The sequence below is a fragment of the Petaurus breviceps genome, unplaced genomic scaffold, assembly GCF_028583685.1.
Source record: "Petaurus breviceps papuanus isolate PSGF00001 unplaced genomic scaffold, PetGlider_PUasm1.0 220, whole genome shotgun sequence".
In the NCBI taxonomy this organism is placed as follows: domain Eukaryota; kingdom Metazoa; phylum Chordata; class Mammalia; order Diprotodontia; family Petauridae; genus Petaurus; species Petaurus breviceps.
In genome coordinates, this window is record NW_027185876.1 from 9,149,915 (window position 1) to 9,166,357 (window position 16,443).

At 40.9% G+C, this 16,443-nt stretch overlaps 1 long non-coding RNA gene across 1 annotated transcript in view; it reads right to left on the reverse strand.

The window, feature by feature from the left end:
* The window catches only part of LOC138166111 (uncharacterized), a 92,543-nt gene that overhangs the window by 35,083 nt on the left and 41,017 nt on the right, over positions 1 to 16,443 (reverse strand). The window contains exon 3 of the long non-coding RNA XR_011169534.1: positions 15,692 to 15,788. This is a non-coding gene — a long non-coding RNA (uncharacterized lncRNA). The remainder of the gene's footprint in view (positions 1 to 15,691; positions 15,789 to 16,443) is intronic.

The following is a 16,443-nucleotide window of genomic DNA, read 5'->3' on the forward strand; positions in this document are numbered from 1 at the left end:
CCTGGTTCTATGGGTATTGCTTTCAAACATCTTTCCAAATCTCCAGGTTCTCCCTCTTTTAGCCTTGGTTCCCAGTTTTCACAGGGCCCTGTGCTTTTAGCCCATTCTCTGGCTAGAGAGGAATAAGGCAAATCCTCCCATCCTGGAATAACCATTTCTCCCTCTAAAGCCCCACTGCTTCCAAATAGAGGCCTGACATTTTGTGATCCCATCCTGGTCGCCAAATGTATCAGCAATGCCATATTCACAATGCCTATAGAGATTACAAATATGCTGATATAATTATCCATCACAAAATACGTCATGCTTGCCATATGGGGAAATAAACTAGAAAATTTATTAAGATACCAAAAGACTGAGTCCCAAAACCAGAAAGTGAAAGCCATCAGAGTAGTTATGATATTGGCACAGATAGATAAAGTAGAAAGCACCCACATTTTCAAGCCTTTAAAACAGAACAGGCTACCTCAGGCAAAGGTCCTCCTCTCCCCACGCACAGCAACCACCCAGCGTCCTGGAAGCACGCTCCCAGCAGCTCTGGCCCCTGGCAGTCCTCAGCAGGAGTCCTTAGCAGTCCTAACTCAAAAAGGGCTTCGCGCTGCTGCTGCCGTGGCAACCACCACCAGCCACCGCAGGAACGCTAGCTTGGCTTTCGCTTTCCCTCGCTTTCGCTTTTCCTGGCTTTCACTTTCTCTTTTCCTGGCTTTCGCTTTCTCTTGCTCCGCCCCTTCCTGCTATGTCAGCACGTCCATGGGGCATGGAAGATCTTTAAATCCCATAACCCTTACAGGGGGTGGGGGTGGGGGGCTCCAGACAACAGCTTCCCAGAATCCATATCAAATCACAGAACACTTCTCAAAGTGAGCCCCCAAAACAAAGCCTCACATCAGGGCTTATATAGCCTTCTCCTGGCTCAGAGAATGTAACAACTTTATTGACTCACTGGCCAATCAAAAAGTATCTACTGAAAAACAAGCCTCCCACCCCAGGCTTCAGGTGCACTTTAGCCTAGGGGCAGGGAAGATCTTTAAAATTTACATTCGCATTACAACCCCCCCTCCCATTTTCCTAGAATATGCCTTTGTCTGAGAGAATATGCACTTTTGATTATCAATTCTAAAACTGGGAGATTACAAAGTCCAAGAAAAATATCATTTTCTTTCAGTGTGTCTGTTGTCATGCGGGGAAATGTCATTTTTAAGTTTCAACTAAAATAATAATAAATAATACAATAAATAAATAATAATTAAATTCTGTCCCTAGGAAAGTTCCTCTGCACAGATTTTTCCACTGCCAACAACAAAAAAATGCCAATTTTACCTCCTTTCATCTAACATCATAAGCTAAATTTTACACAACTATCCACGACATAGGAATCAAAACTCCATGGAAGGAAGGAAGGAAGGAAGGAAGGAAGGAAGGAAGGAAGGAAGGAATGCATCTTAGCTTTTCTGATGTCAAAATGTCAAATATGATAGGATGGAGAGAATTCAATTTCATTCAGCAAGGGTTTATTAATAAATCATAGAGCTAGGGATTGGACCAGTCATTTCATTGATATAGGGAACTTTATGTGAAGAAATTATAATCTTAGAGAGTTACCTAGGACATTGAGAGTTAAGTGGCTAGACCAAAGTCACATAGCCAGTACAGATCATCAGCAGGACTTGAACTCAAGTTTTCTTACTCAGAAGTTAGCTTCTCACTTGCTATGCCATGTTGCCTCTCACTAATAAGTTATATTTCTTTTTCTTTGTTAATAAACTTATCAATAAGTCAGAGGAAGGGGCAGCTAGATGGTGCAGTGGACAGAGAACCAGCCCTGGAGTCAGAATTTTATTTCAAATCAGGTCTCAGGCTGGCTGTGTAAACCTGGGCAAGTAACTTAACCCCAAAAGAAGAAGAAAAAGGAGAAGGAAGAAGAGGGGGAGGGAGAGGACGGAGTGGAGGAGAAATAGTCAGAGGTAATGTGACATGATAATGGAGATCCACCTGGAAGTCAGGAAGATCTGAGTTTAAGTGCTGCCTCTGATATATACTGACTGTGTGATCTTAACCAAATCCTTTAACCTTTCAGGGCCCCAGGTGGCTTTCTAATATTATTAGTGGTAGAGCAGATAAAAGGTTGGATTTGAATTCATAGGACTTGGATTCAAATCCCAAATCTGCTATTAACTACCAGTGTGACTGTGAGCAAGTCATTTACAGGATCATAGTTTTAAAACTAGAAGGAAACTTGAGGTCATTGAGGTCTCCCCTCATTTACTGATAAGGAAACAGTCTGAGACTAGGTAAGGGGCTTGCCCAGAGCTACTAAATATGTAAAGCACAACTGAAACTCAGGTCTTCCTGTCTGGCACTCTCTCTACTGTGCCACCTCGATGCCCCTCTAGGCCTCAGTCTCCTCCCATGTAAAAGGTGGAGATTGGACTCAGTGACATTCTCAATCTCAGATCCTATGATCTGATTGTTTCAGTGATAGAGGGGTTGCCAGAGTGCTTTGTGGAGGGAATTTCTACACTTCTGCCTCCCCCCCAAAATGAGGAAAAAACCCAATAACGCCAGCCAAAAACCCTTGACCATTCACAGAGTCAATTACAATGGTGGACACTGGCCAAATGGCCAAGTTTGGGGAGCCCTCACTGCCCTCCCCTGAAGCTGGAGTCACTGGAATGGTTGGAATGGCAATTAGCCAGGGTTGTGGGAATGGGGAGAAGAGCTGAACAGGAAAAAAGCCTGATGAGGCAAATTGCCTTTAATTATCCCCAAACATGTTCCTGTCTTCCTTTGGTGCCATAAGACCCCCTGGAGTTCCAGAACAAAATAAGCCGTCTTTTTGCTTTGCTCTTTTAAATGGGAACATAATAGCCGCTATGGAAACATTCTTAATCAATGGTATTAAGCTCCCGGCCGCTTGGCTTCCCTTGAAATTGCCTGGGTTCCTTATTACCAAGGGGTGGGAGAAGTCAAGTCACACTTTCACTCCCTTCTTAGTAAATTAAAATATTAATTACAAAATATGTTATTTTTATCTTATGGCTAAAGCTATTAGTAACTATTGCTGGGAGAAAGGGAGGGGTCCCTTCTGTGCCAAAGTCATTGGGCTAACAAGGCTCCATGCTTCCTTCTGAGTTCTGGGAAATCAAATCAGCACATGAAATGCAGCATTTTGAGAGTGATCTGGGGAGAAAAAAAGATAGCAAGTTCATTTATTTTTTTTTTTTTTGGTCTTGAAGATAAGGGTGCAATTAAAGTCAATTTATTCCTAAGTTGGTGACATGTGGTCAGCCGGATGAGGCGGACCAGTAAATGCCAGGCTTTGCCAAGGGAGGAGACAAGAATGGGCCCTTTCATTCCCAAGGCACCAGCTAGCCATTGATCTTATTTTACTCATGGTGTCATGTTCCACTGCCGGTGGCTGAGTGCCCCTCGCCGGGGATGGCAGGAGGCATGACCTAAGCATGCAGAATTAGATACAAAGGTCTAAAAGGGCTGGGACTGGAACATGGCACAGGCCCCCAGCTAAGGGCGGAAAAGCTATCCAGGGTGGATGCACATTCCATGGGGCCTCTGATGGCCTCCCCCAGGCAGATTAACAGCCAAATCCTTCCGTGTAAGGAGAAACTTCCTAACAATGAGAGATATCCCAAAGTGGAACAACTTGCTGTTCCCCGCACAAAGCATTCAATCATCTGCCTCTAGATCTTTGTAAACTATCTTCCCAGGCCTGAGACTGTCTCCTTTTTCTCATCTGTCTCGTGGAACCCTTCAGAACTCAAGTAGGGCTGTGCTAAAAACTGTTTAACAACCAGGAAAAATAAATTGTATGTCTAACACACTTGTTTAATTGAAAGTGCATTCTTAACATTTTCTCCATCATATTTTTGTTTGTTGTTTTTTGGAGGGGGGAAGACAGGGCAATTGGGGTTAAGTGAGTTGCCCAAGGTCACACCGTTAGTAAGTATTAAGTGTCTGAGGCTGGATTTGAACTCAGGTCCTCCTGACTCCGGGGTCAGTGTTCTATTCTCTGTACCACCTAGCCACCCCTCTAGCACATTCTTAAGTCTAGGCAATCAACAAGCCTATAAACCATGTCCTGATTTTTAGTGTATGACTCTTTCTAAAGTATAAATGTTCACACTGAAAATTTAGCGTTCTGACTCTGAAAAGGTCAGAATGCTGGTTCCAGCACATTACTGATGTTCAAGTTGCTGTTGTCGTTCATCCTCCATTTTTGAAGGGGGCCAATGACATCACAGGTGAGGTACTGACTTACGAATTGGATTTAAGCGAGGCAGAGTTGCACAAAGTTGCCAGCCTCACCCTGTCTTTAAGAGTTCTCAGTGTCCAGTGGCAGGGCAAATGATAGGATGACTGACTGATGGCCCAGGATCCAGTGGATGCCCTTGGGGTCCTTGATATCTGACTGAACTCTGAACCGCTTTAGCTGCCTTCGTGGCTGTTAGAACACATTCCACTCTGCTGGGGAAGGTCTTCACATGCCTGGAGTTGACATTACTGATGGGATTGAGGTCTGGTGGTTCCCCTCAGCCTGGTTTAGCCCATCTGCCAAGATGGTTTTACCAGGGTATGGCTACTACACATGCTGCATGTTCTTGGAGCCATGGGTAAGAGTTGGGTGACAGGTGGACACCAAAGGTGAATGAGCAGCCCTGTTAAGGGCTCAACAGCCCTCACTGCAGAAGTCCTAATCCTCCCTGAACACCCAATGCACCCCATGAACCCCATGCTCAAGTAACATTTCCTACAAAAGGTCTTACAAAAACTCCAGTTGTGGATGTTTTTTCAATCTGCTCTTCAGAAATGGCTTTGGATTTGCTTTGCATTGTTACGTTTACTTCTCTGTTTACTTGTCTTACCTCACCCTGCAGTAGAATGCAAGCTCCTTGAGAAGCAACTCTTTCAAGATTTGTTTTTCTTAATTCTCAGTTTTCACAGTAGATGCTTAATAAATGTTTCCTAAATTTCTCAAATTAAACTGACCTAAATTAAAATAAATGAAATTGAATGACAGAGTTCACTCTAAAGGAAGGTCCTTGTCCATTTGTGGGCTAGATGAGATATTTGCCTGGGTCCTTTGTGGATCTGAAACTTGGTGATTCTCTGAGTACACATATGTCCCTCCCCCCCTCTATTGCAGCCCCCAAGTTAATTATGGCAAGTAAGAAGAGACAATATGCTATATGATGACCAGAGCTCTGAGCTTGGAATCAGGAAGCTCTGAGTTCAAATCCTACCTCTAAAACTTCATAGCGTTATGATCCTAAGTCAATTAGCCCATTGATCAACTTTATATTTATACTGTATACATTCATATATTTATGTATATGTGTGCATACACATACACACACACACATATATATATATACATACATATATATATATATATATATAATGTGTATTTGTGAATTTCCCCATTAAAATGTGAGTCCATTGGAATAAAAAATCCTTTCATGCTTTGTACTTGTATTCCCACTGCATAGCAGGGTGTCTGGCAATAGTAGGCACGTAATAAAAATTTGCTGATTCGTCAATTGATTAACCTCTTTGTGGCTCAAGCAACACTGAAGGAGTTGTAGACTAACTCGTGATAGGTTTGTGATCTCTGTTGGTGGAGGGCAATTCCTGTACAGAAAAATAATCAGACTCTTCATGCATGCTGTATAAATGGGATGATTCACATGTCTGACTTTCCATATGTATTTACAAATTCTCTATTCCCTTGCACAGGATTGATTTTATTCATTTATATATTTGTTCATTTATTCATCTTTTTATCTATTTGTTTGTTTTTTGCTAAAGACACAGAGACAGCAAATAGGATAAATAGGAGGGTAGCGGCTAAAGCACTAGGCTTGGAATCAGGAAGGATCATCTTCATGAGTTCAAATCCAGCCTCAGATACCTACTAGCTGTATGACCTTGAGCAAGTCACTTAACCCTGTTTTTCTCAGTTCCTGAACTATAAAATGAGCTGGAGAAAGAAATGGCAAACCACTTCAGAATCTTTGCCAAGAAAACCAGAAATGGGATCACAAAGAGTTGGACATAACTGAAAGGACTCAACAAAGAGAGATAAAAGAAGAAACCCCAGGAGCCCAGAAGGTCTGTTCAGGTAGGTGGCCTTCTTGATAAGTCTCACTAGGCTTTTGCTCCCAGATTCTAGTATACGATGCAATCCAGGCACCCTCCACCTCAGCTGATCTGAATGTCCTGAAGCAGTCTTCTTCCCTTTTCTCCAACATTATGCAAGCCTAACAGTCTTACTGCTGTTTCCAGACTGAAGCTGCTAATATCCATCTCAGGTCCTTAGCCCCCATCTTTGTTCATCTACCACCATCTCGACTGTTCTGTGTGAAAGCTTTGGGAGATGTCCCAGTGAAGAGGAGGGACAGAACTTATTCCTCATGGGACCTCACTGGGCTGCAAAGAACAGCTCCTGGATTCCTGAACAACAACATTTTTCTGACACATTTTTATATGTTCTCATGTGTATGTCTGACATCTTTTTTCCATCTACTCTAAACAGAGAGGGTTAATGGAGATCAATACGTCAAAAACAGCCAATTGAGCTGGTGGCAACAAGACAGCCAAAAGACCAATGGTCCTGGAGTCACTGAGCCAGAGTCCAAAACTCACCTTTGTCATTTACTACCTCATGACCTTGGGTAAATACTGTAACCTCTCTGGGCGTCATCGCGTCATCTGAAAAATTAATTAGGGTTGACTCTATGGCCTCTACAATAACTTGAAGTTCTTAATTTATGCTTTTGTTATCTTGTGCTACAAATAGCAATGTCAAAAAGTGTTGAATTAGCTGTGACAAAAGACTAGAGTTTAAAGAGCAACTATGATTTTTTGTCTCTCTGAGTCTTAAGGAAAATCACTTCACCTGTTCCAGACTTAGTTTCCTCATCTATTAAATGGGAATAGTAAAACTTACATTATGTCTCTAGGAGTATTTGGGAGGAACATATAACATGCCATATAAATTTGTTCATCAAGGGTTATAGTCATGAACACTCACAAGTGCATAGTAGTTTAAGCTTGGTACTTTTTTTTTGCCTTTTGGAGGGCAATTGGGGTTAAGTAACTTGCCCAAGGTTATAGGGCTAGTTTTTTTGTGTGGGTGTTAAGTTTCTGAGGCCAGAACTGAACTCAGGTCCTCCTGATTCCAGGGCTGGCACTTTACTCACTGCACCACCTAGCCTCCCCAGCTTGATACTTTTAAAGAGCCATTTGGAGGTGAATTAAAAGGCCCAATGCATCTGAAAAAAAATGGCAGGATGGACAGAGTACTCTTCCTGGAGTTAAGAAGACATGGGTTTGAAATCTACTTCTGACATCTATATAGGCAGGACACTTAACCTCTGTGGGCCTCGGTTTCTTCATCTGTTAGATGGGGATAATAATAATTATAACCTCTCCCACAAGGCTATTGTAAAGATTAAATGAGAAAGTTTTTCATTCCCCCAGGTTGCTGGTATTTTTCTCCTTTTGTCATTGTTTCTCAGTCATTACACTTTTGTCCAATTCTTTATGACCCCATTTGGAAATTTTTTTGGCAAAGTTACTGAAGTGGTTTGCTATTTCTTTCTCCAGCTCATTTTCAGTTGAGGAAGTGAGACAAACAGGGTGAAATGACTCACCCGGGACCACATAGCTAGTATGTGTCTGAGACCAGATTTGAATTCAGTTCTTCCTGACTCCAAGTTCCATGTTCTATCCACTCTGCCACCTACCTGCCCCATTGCCCTCCTGTCATCCTCAAGAAACAAATCACCTTGTATCTATTCTATATGTACTTATCTGTGTGCATATTTTCTTCTCTGGCTAGACTGTCAGATTCTTGGTCTTGAGCTGTTTCCATTACGCATTTCTATTTCCAGAACCTATCACAAAGCCTTGCAGCTCAAAGGTACTTGATAAGCACCTATTAATTGATGGATATAATGATGCAGCTCAATTTTGGAACCAGAGGCCCTTGGAGCCCAGTTTCTACTATTTATTAACTGTACAACCTTGGGGAAGTCACTCTTCCAGACTCAGTTTCCTCTTCTGCAAATGAAAGTATTGGACTGGATGGCCTCTGAGTTCCCTTCTGCCTCTGGAATCATGATCCTATGAAACCCTATAAATAACAGCAGTTATGACTGAAAGCATTGTATGGCCTTCAGTTGAACCTATGCAAAAGACCAGCACCCATTGAAAACTGCCTCCTGCAGACAGAGCTGGTCCTACTAATGCCACCAGTAGTCAGCCGTATGTATGCTTTGATATCTTTCCACATTAATGACAATGTATGTGTACTGTATCTTCCAGGCTACCTTGCAACCAGTGCTCCCCAGCTCTGTAAGATTTCTAAGTTGGATAAGAGGGACAATGTGGCCACGCACCAGTGTTTTCTCTGTAGGAAACTAATCAGTTTGTACTGGAATCAAACCCCCAACTTTGGCCTTGTTAGCACCACGCTCTAGCCGACCGAGCTAACATGCATCACTTTCCTAATCAAATTTTCTTCAGTGGATGTTGTGCATAATTTGTCAAGCTGCTTAGCCTGATGTTTGAAAACATTTCCATATTTTCTATATGCTCAATCTTTTACCCTTAAACATCTTGTTCAGGACTTTCCGAAGGATCAAATTACCCAGAACCTTGTACTTTGGGGAAGAAATAAATGGATGCCAAGCCTCTGCCCACAGTTCCTTCAATCCATTGCCACCAATTCACATGCCCACAGACCTCTGTGCAATGAAGGTTTGAAAGCACAGGGGACAGAGAGAAGGCACTTTTCTCTCACTCCTTATAGATGCAAACTGGCTTGGTAGAAATTTGGCCATTTTATTTTTTTAAGGGAACTCAAGTCATGGCTTGCCCCCAAATTCTCTCTCATTTGAACTCTTTCATCAGAGAAAACAATGAACATCCAGATGTCTGTGGCAACCAAATTAAAGGTGTTCATAATAGAAAAAGAAAGAAAAAGAAAAGGACTTCATCTCAAACAGACAACAACAATGTTCCTATTCTCTCCTCCAACCAAGTAAGCAAGATCACACAACAATATTAGGTGGGTTTAATAACTCACATTTCTAAGCTGATGCTTAGAAAACTTGGCCCTCACACACAAAGAAACTGAGATAGAAATGAGTGATACAGAGAAACAAAAGTGAGGAGAGAAAGAAGGAAAGAGAGAGAGAGAGAGACAGAGAGAGAAAAACAGAGAGAGACAGAGAGACAGAGAGAGGGAAATGGACATGAATGGGAATAGACAGATATTGAGATGAGGGAGACAGAGATAGAGATGAGAGGGAGAGAGAGAGGGAGAGATAGTAGAAGAAGGAGAGAGAGGGAGAGAGAAAGAGATCCCTGTGTGTGACTTAGATAGAGATCTAAATGATATAGGTGATATAACCAGGGCCTGAGCTTGTACAAAACTTGCCTGCTTGAGAGGTGTAATGGGAATGTAAATTTTAAAGATCTTCCCTGCCCCTAGGCTAAAGTGCACCTGGAGCCTGGGGTGGGACGCTTGTTTTTCAGTAGATACTTCTTGATTGGCCAGTGAGTCAATAAGGTTGTTACATTCTCTGAGCCAGGAGAAGGCTATATAAGCCCTGATGTGGAGCTTTGTTTTGGGTTTCACTTTGAGAAGTGTTCAGTGATTTGATCTGGATTTTGGGAAGCCGTTGTCCAGAGCCCCCTGGCTTTGAAACCCAGATGTTAAAACCCAGATGTTGATTGGGTATGGAAGTAATGGTTGGACAGTTTTAAATCTGTCTACTTGATCTGTTTCTGTCTTGATAATTCTGTCTGTATATTCTGAAGTTCGATGCTGACCTCTTTCCCCTGAACTAGGTAAACGATACATGTTTGACTGATTAAAGTAAGCTTGTTAACCCATTCTGAGTTGCTGTCCTTTATCAAAGCAGATCCAAGAACCTGTGCTGGCAGCCACCCTGGGAACACTGGGGTGCTCGCTGCTACATGAGGGTGTTATGTTTTAGCCTTCACTTTTCTGAAACTACTCCAAGTTCATACAATTTATAATATTTTAATTTAGTGGAGGAGAGATGGGAGAATGAGGGGGGTGAATTCAAGGTACATAGCCAAAGCTATCTTGAGGTCATGCCTTATCTGAGCTCCCATTGTTAGCAAACCAGCCTCTTAAGCCTGATTAAATCATCCAAGTCCATCAACAAGCATTTCCTGAGCATCTGCCATATACCTGGCACTCTCCCAGGTGTTGGGGATACAGAAATAAAAATTTAAAAGTCTGTATTCTCAAGGAGTTTACATTGTATTGGGGGATACAGCCTGTAGACAAATGGTAAATAGAAAGTAAACACAGAGTCATTCAGAGAGGGAGAGGACTGAGCTCTGTAGCAGAGTCTGGAAGGAAGACAAAGAATCTCTTCAGAAATAAGATGAGGAGAGAGCATTCCAGGCATGGAGAACAGCTAATACAGAGGGAGAGGAAAAGATGGCAGAATGTCATTTCTGAAGGACAGTATGAAGGCTATTTTGGTAGGATCATAGGTAGCCCATGAGAAGAGGAGAAATGTATGAGACTGGGAAGAAAGGTTGAGGCCAAGGTGTGAAGGCTTTAAAAGCTAAGAGGAATTTCTATTTTATCCTTGAGCCAGTGGAATAGGAGAATGGAATGGTCATAGCTGAGCTTAAGCAAAACCATTCGGACTGCTCTCTGAAGGACGACTGGTTGAAGTGGGGGAGAGATTTGAGGTAGAGAGAACAATTAGAGGAACATTGGGATTGCCCAGCAAGAAGTTACAAAGGCCTTGAACTAAGGCAATAACTGCAGGAAGAAATAGAAGGGAACCAATGCAAGACATTTTATGGAGACAGAAATAAGATTGATTAGCTACTTAAATGCATAGTGTGAAGAAGGAAGAAGAGTTCAAGTAAATGACCAAGTTGAAAACCTAGGAGACTAAATAAATGATGTTTGCCTCAATGGAAATTGTGAAGTTTGGAAGATGAATGGTTCGGGGGGAAAAGAAGAGTCTATTTGGACATGTTGAGTGAGAGACATCAAGAGGACATCCAGTTTGAAATGCCCAACAGGCATTTGGTAATGTGAGATTATAGTTCAGGAGTGAGACAGACCTGGGTAAATAGATGTAGGAGACATCTGAATAGATACCATAATTAATTCTATGGGAGCTGCTATATGAAGGAGAGACATTTCTGTCTTCATAAAACATATTAAACAAAGAAATAGGATGGTGGATTTTTCTTTTCCTCTAATCATTGATTTCAGCTATTTGTAAACCAATCACCCTTATTCCAGAGTTGGGATATAGAGAGAGAAATTCAGAAGAGATTTGGAAAGAATGATAAAACACTTAGCAAAATCTCTTAACAATCAATGAAAATAGGGAAGAAAGAATTCATGTATCTTTTCTTTAGTGCAAAATATTCTCCTCTATATCTTTAAATCCTTATCATTTATTAAAGCCCAACTCAAGTTCTTCCTTATAATTGAAGCATTCCCTGATGGCTTCACCACACACTGATCTCTACCCTTCTTGACCTCCCATTGAACATATCTTTACTGTACAATTTTAGCATGCAAGTAAAAGTATTCTTGTCTTGTTCTCTAATTATTTCCTTTACCCTTTTAATCAGATGATAAACCCCTCAACAGAATGAATATCCCCACAGCTGGACACATAGTAGGAATTCAGATAAACAGTTGTTGATAGGTAGAACAGATAAATTAAATTCGGGGCTTATGCTAAGCAGGAAATTTACAGCTTTCATCTTTGATTTCCAAGCTCACTGCTCATTTTCTTGTATGTGGGAACCCAAAGGGGGAAAAAATGAATTTAGGTCTCAGAGTTCCTCTGTGTTGAGGGAAATATTTTTTTTCGTTTTAATTTTAATTTCATTTGTTCTACTATTCATTTCCATTCACTGTGGGTGACCTTTTTATTGGTCAAAGCCTTATGTGAGCACTGTGAACCACCTTCTGACTGACAGTGCCAGTGATAAATCAATCTCTATGGATTAAAGTAAGACTAAGTGATAGGTCAAGTCCCTGTATGGGGACAACTAAATTGTATACTGAAACTACCAGGGAAACTTCCACTTGGGTATATTTTCTTGCTCAGTAGAAGACATTTACATTAACTTTTAGCTTCCATAGTAAGAGTTAATAATCTTCTTTGTATGTGACAATTGTATGTGACTTTATACTTCGCCCACTAAAATTCCAACAGTATTTTTTTTTCCTTTTTATAACTTTCGCAAAGTCTTACTGTGCAAGGTCTGTCACTCTGTTGCTAGAATAACAAAAGTCTTTTCAAGGCCATCCTTAGATAATGAAGAGAAACTACTCAGAACAAATCTTCTGTTCAGATCACGGCCTAGGGCTGCCAAGAGGACTGAAAGTATCCCAAAGCCAAGGTGACCAAAAAGCCAATCATGAGTTCAGAAAGTGTCTGGTGAGCTCAGCTATCAACATCTTAGCCAAACCTTCCTGGTGAGATCTACGGCAAGACCTTTACTAATAAACTACAGAAGAAGGGAGGTGTTTTCTCTAGGAGTCCACCCAGCATCAAATCAGACAGCACTTGACATACTTGAATATAACTAGGACATTTCCACTAACTAGAGGGGAGGATCACCAGCCTATTTCCAAGTTAAACACACCCAGTTCCTTCAATCAGTCCTCATATGGCAGGAACCCTAGGCCTTTGTCATCCAAATGTCCCTCTTCTACATATTATCCAAGTTACCTCCACCCTTTATAAAATATGCACCCAAATGTGAACACAAAATACACCAGACCAGAGCATAGCAATGCTATTATCTCATTGTTTCTGGGAGCTATGCCTCTCAATGCAACCCAATATCTCATTAGTATTCATGGCTGTCATGCCACTCTATTAACTCGTTGAGCTTAAAGCTGATCAGTTTTCCAAATAAACAAATGTTTCTAACAATTAAGCTAAATACTAGCTTACCTGGAAAGCTCTTAAAAACCTTATCATAAAAATTGGACCTGGTAGTCACAACTGCCATTCTGCTTTGAAAGCCCCTTAAAAGTGGCTCTGAAGGTGACCTGCCTGAGGTCACGTTCGGTCTGAATCAGGGAAGAGTCAGGAATAGAAGCCAGCTGTTTTAACTTCCAACCCAAGGCTCCCAATAGCCTAAACAAGCTGCCTTCTCTCACTCCTCATTATTATAGAGTCAATTACCCTACACCTCTGTCCAATTGGTATTCTGGAAGAGGGTATGTTCGGATACCAAAAACTATCCTTCCCCTTTTCAAACATGGCTTTGATGTGTGACAGTTTGACTCATTATAATGGCAGAATTGTCATGGCAAATTGCAGTGGCAAAATTCAGCCATTTCATGTTTTGTTTTGTTTCTAAAAGGGATCCTTTTCATGGTGAAATGGAAAATAATTTGGTTTTTGAAACCAGAAAGCAATTGTTCTAAGCTCTCAAAGCTTTGCAAAAATATCACTCAGCTGTTTGCTTTCCTTTCCTTGACAGTAAGAGTTTTCCACTCCTTCTTAGCTCTGTCCTATCATGGGGCGCATGAAATCACCTTCATTTGTGGTTGAGACTAATGTGGAAAAGTTGCTTAAGGAAAAGGATTAACTTGGCAGAAAGAAGATTAGTTACATTTAAAAATAAGAATAAAAGTGGTCCAGTATATTATACATAGTGCACGTTAACTAATAAATCTGAGAACTACTTATTCTGAGGTCAGCAATTTGAACCATCAAGGCTTCTGTTTTAGCCCAGGATTGAAAATCAGGAAGGTTTATAACTCAGCCAAATGCTCACCCAAACGATGAAAGAAGATACCATGGCTTTACAAGCTGGCCATAGAATGTAATGGCTAAATTCCACGAAGATTCCCTGAAAATAAATGTCAAAGATATATACCCATATTTATGCTCTTTTTGGCTCCTTTTCTTCTCTGGCTGGTTGAAATCCAAGCCCAGATCATTTGATAGATGCTATGTTAATTAGGTCAAAGGAAATGCAGCAACCCATGGCAGGTCACAAACCAAGCAGGGCAAAAAAGTCCTGTCACAGTCAGATCATAAACAAGTTCATTGCCTTGTAAAGGCTGGATTGAAAGCCAAGACTCCCTCTGCAAAGTTCAAACATTTGATGTTCTCGAAGTGATATTTTGTCATCTGAAAAAAAATGTGTCCAGGTAAGCAGAGTTTCTTGAGAGCCTGAGATAATTAATAGTTGACTTCCCTTTGAAATTTCTTCATCAAATCCAAAGAAGGGATTTGTGATATTGGGTCATAGACATAACTAGAAAGGATTTCAGAGGCCAGCCAGTCCAACCCTTGCATTTTACAAATGAGAAAACCAAGGCTCGGAAAGGATAGCCGCCCCACCAAGTCACATAAGAAATTACACAACACTGCCAAGTTTCCAAAGGAGAGTCTCTGACTCCAAATTCAGAGTTATTCCACAGCACTTTCATCTTCAATTCAAGTCCAACCAAATTAATTTGCTTCCTGCACATCTTCCTGTTAGGATATATCTAAGCATGCCCCAGTAGTGAATAGCAAACGTGACCAACTGTTTGGGGACCTTAAAGAGGATTGCCTTGATCCCCCTGGGATCACAAGAGAAAAAGAAGTAGAAATGAAAACAAATCCCAGAAAAAAACAAAAACAAACAATCAAGGCCATAAATGTTGCAGTAATGAAGGACTCATTTCACCCACTGATGTGAATGTGAGTCCCATTAAAGAGAGTCACTACCACAGGGACCCACAACAGAGAATAAAGGCTTATAAAAAAAAAAAAAGACAGAGCTCATGATGCTTTGTTTTATAGCCCAGTTAAGAAGACTGCTTAAAGCAAGTGTGTCAGATTCCAGCCTCCTTTCCTATGCCAAAGACCATTTTAAGTAGCTTCTGTCCGCTGTTGCCATAGTTCTCCCAGCATTAAGTCCAGGTAGTTTCATTTATAGATTAATGTTGTAATATGCATAATAGATAGACAGCATAGTGATTAAAACATGGGAGTTGGAGTTAGGAAAAACTGAGTTCAAATCTCGTCACAGACATTACTGACTATGAGACCTTGAGCAATTCACCTACACATCTTCAACTTCAGTTTCCCCATCTGTAAAATAAGGGGCAATTCAATGGATTCAATGGTCATTAAGATGTCTTTCCTCTCTAAATCTAAAATGGGGACAGTAATAGAGTTTACCTTCCTAGGTTGTTGTGAGGATAAACTTATATAATGTATGTAAAATGTTTTATAAACCTAAACAATTTATGTAAATTTGAGCTATTACTATTATTATTGAGAAATAGTATAGTATAGTAGATAGAAAGCTGTCCTCAAAGTCAGGACATCCTGAGTGACTTACTTAACCTCTGAATGCTCTAGGCAATTCTCTAGTACTATAAGTTCAAAGAATGTGTCAAAATGCATGGTATCAAGGAGTTCCCGATACCAATGAACTCAAAGGTCCCTATCCCCCAATTCTAGTATTATCACTAAATTCAAAGAATGTTCAAGTTGGGAGAAAGGGACTTGGAGATCATTGCATCCAGGCTCACTCTGGCTCTTTGCCAATTTACGGATGAAATAACTTAATAGTACAGAGGTAAAATCATTTGCCCAACATTGGTCAATAAGTGAGAAAGTTGAGACTTTACCTTGGGTCTTCTGACTTCAAGACAGATACAGCTCCCAAAGCAAAACACTTAGTTTCTTCTTTCATAGGTGCAGCACACACGTTGTCTTTTCCAAGAGCTGTGAAGATATTGATTTTTAAAATCTTTCAACTAATTAGTACTTGTCCTCTGCATTGGACATTTTCATTTCTTAATTTCTTTCATTGCTGAATTTCATTTCTGAAGGAGATGGCATTGGATGACATCCACAGAGAGACAGCTTGGGTTTCTAGTTGTTAGTATCTGTTCTTGTGCCTGAATTTCAATCCAAGCCCTACCACCAATGTCTCATCATGGCATGGAAGGGACCCCAGGCTCTCAAAAGGAATCATGGGGGACCACATGTCTGGTAGGTTCTACCAAGCTAAAAAGAGCTTCAAACAAGAAAAATGACTAAACCTCAGGCATTGTATTTACTATGACACAGGCACTAGATTCTACTCCCATTACCATTGCAAATTAGCATCTTCTCTGAAACTTAGACTGTAAGCAAACCAATACGTGTCAGAGAAAGGACTTGAAACTAGATCTTGGCCCATTTCTTTGTCCATAGCATCAGGCTGCCTATGAAAGGTTCTGGTCATTCAAGACAAAATCTATACCGGGGAAGAAAACCTGCGGCTTCAAGGACACATGTCGCCCTCCAAGTCCTCAGGTGAGACCCTTTGAATCCAAACTTCACAGAACAAATCCCCTTAAGAAAAGAATTTGTTCTGTAAAACTTGGATTCAGTC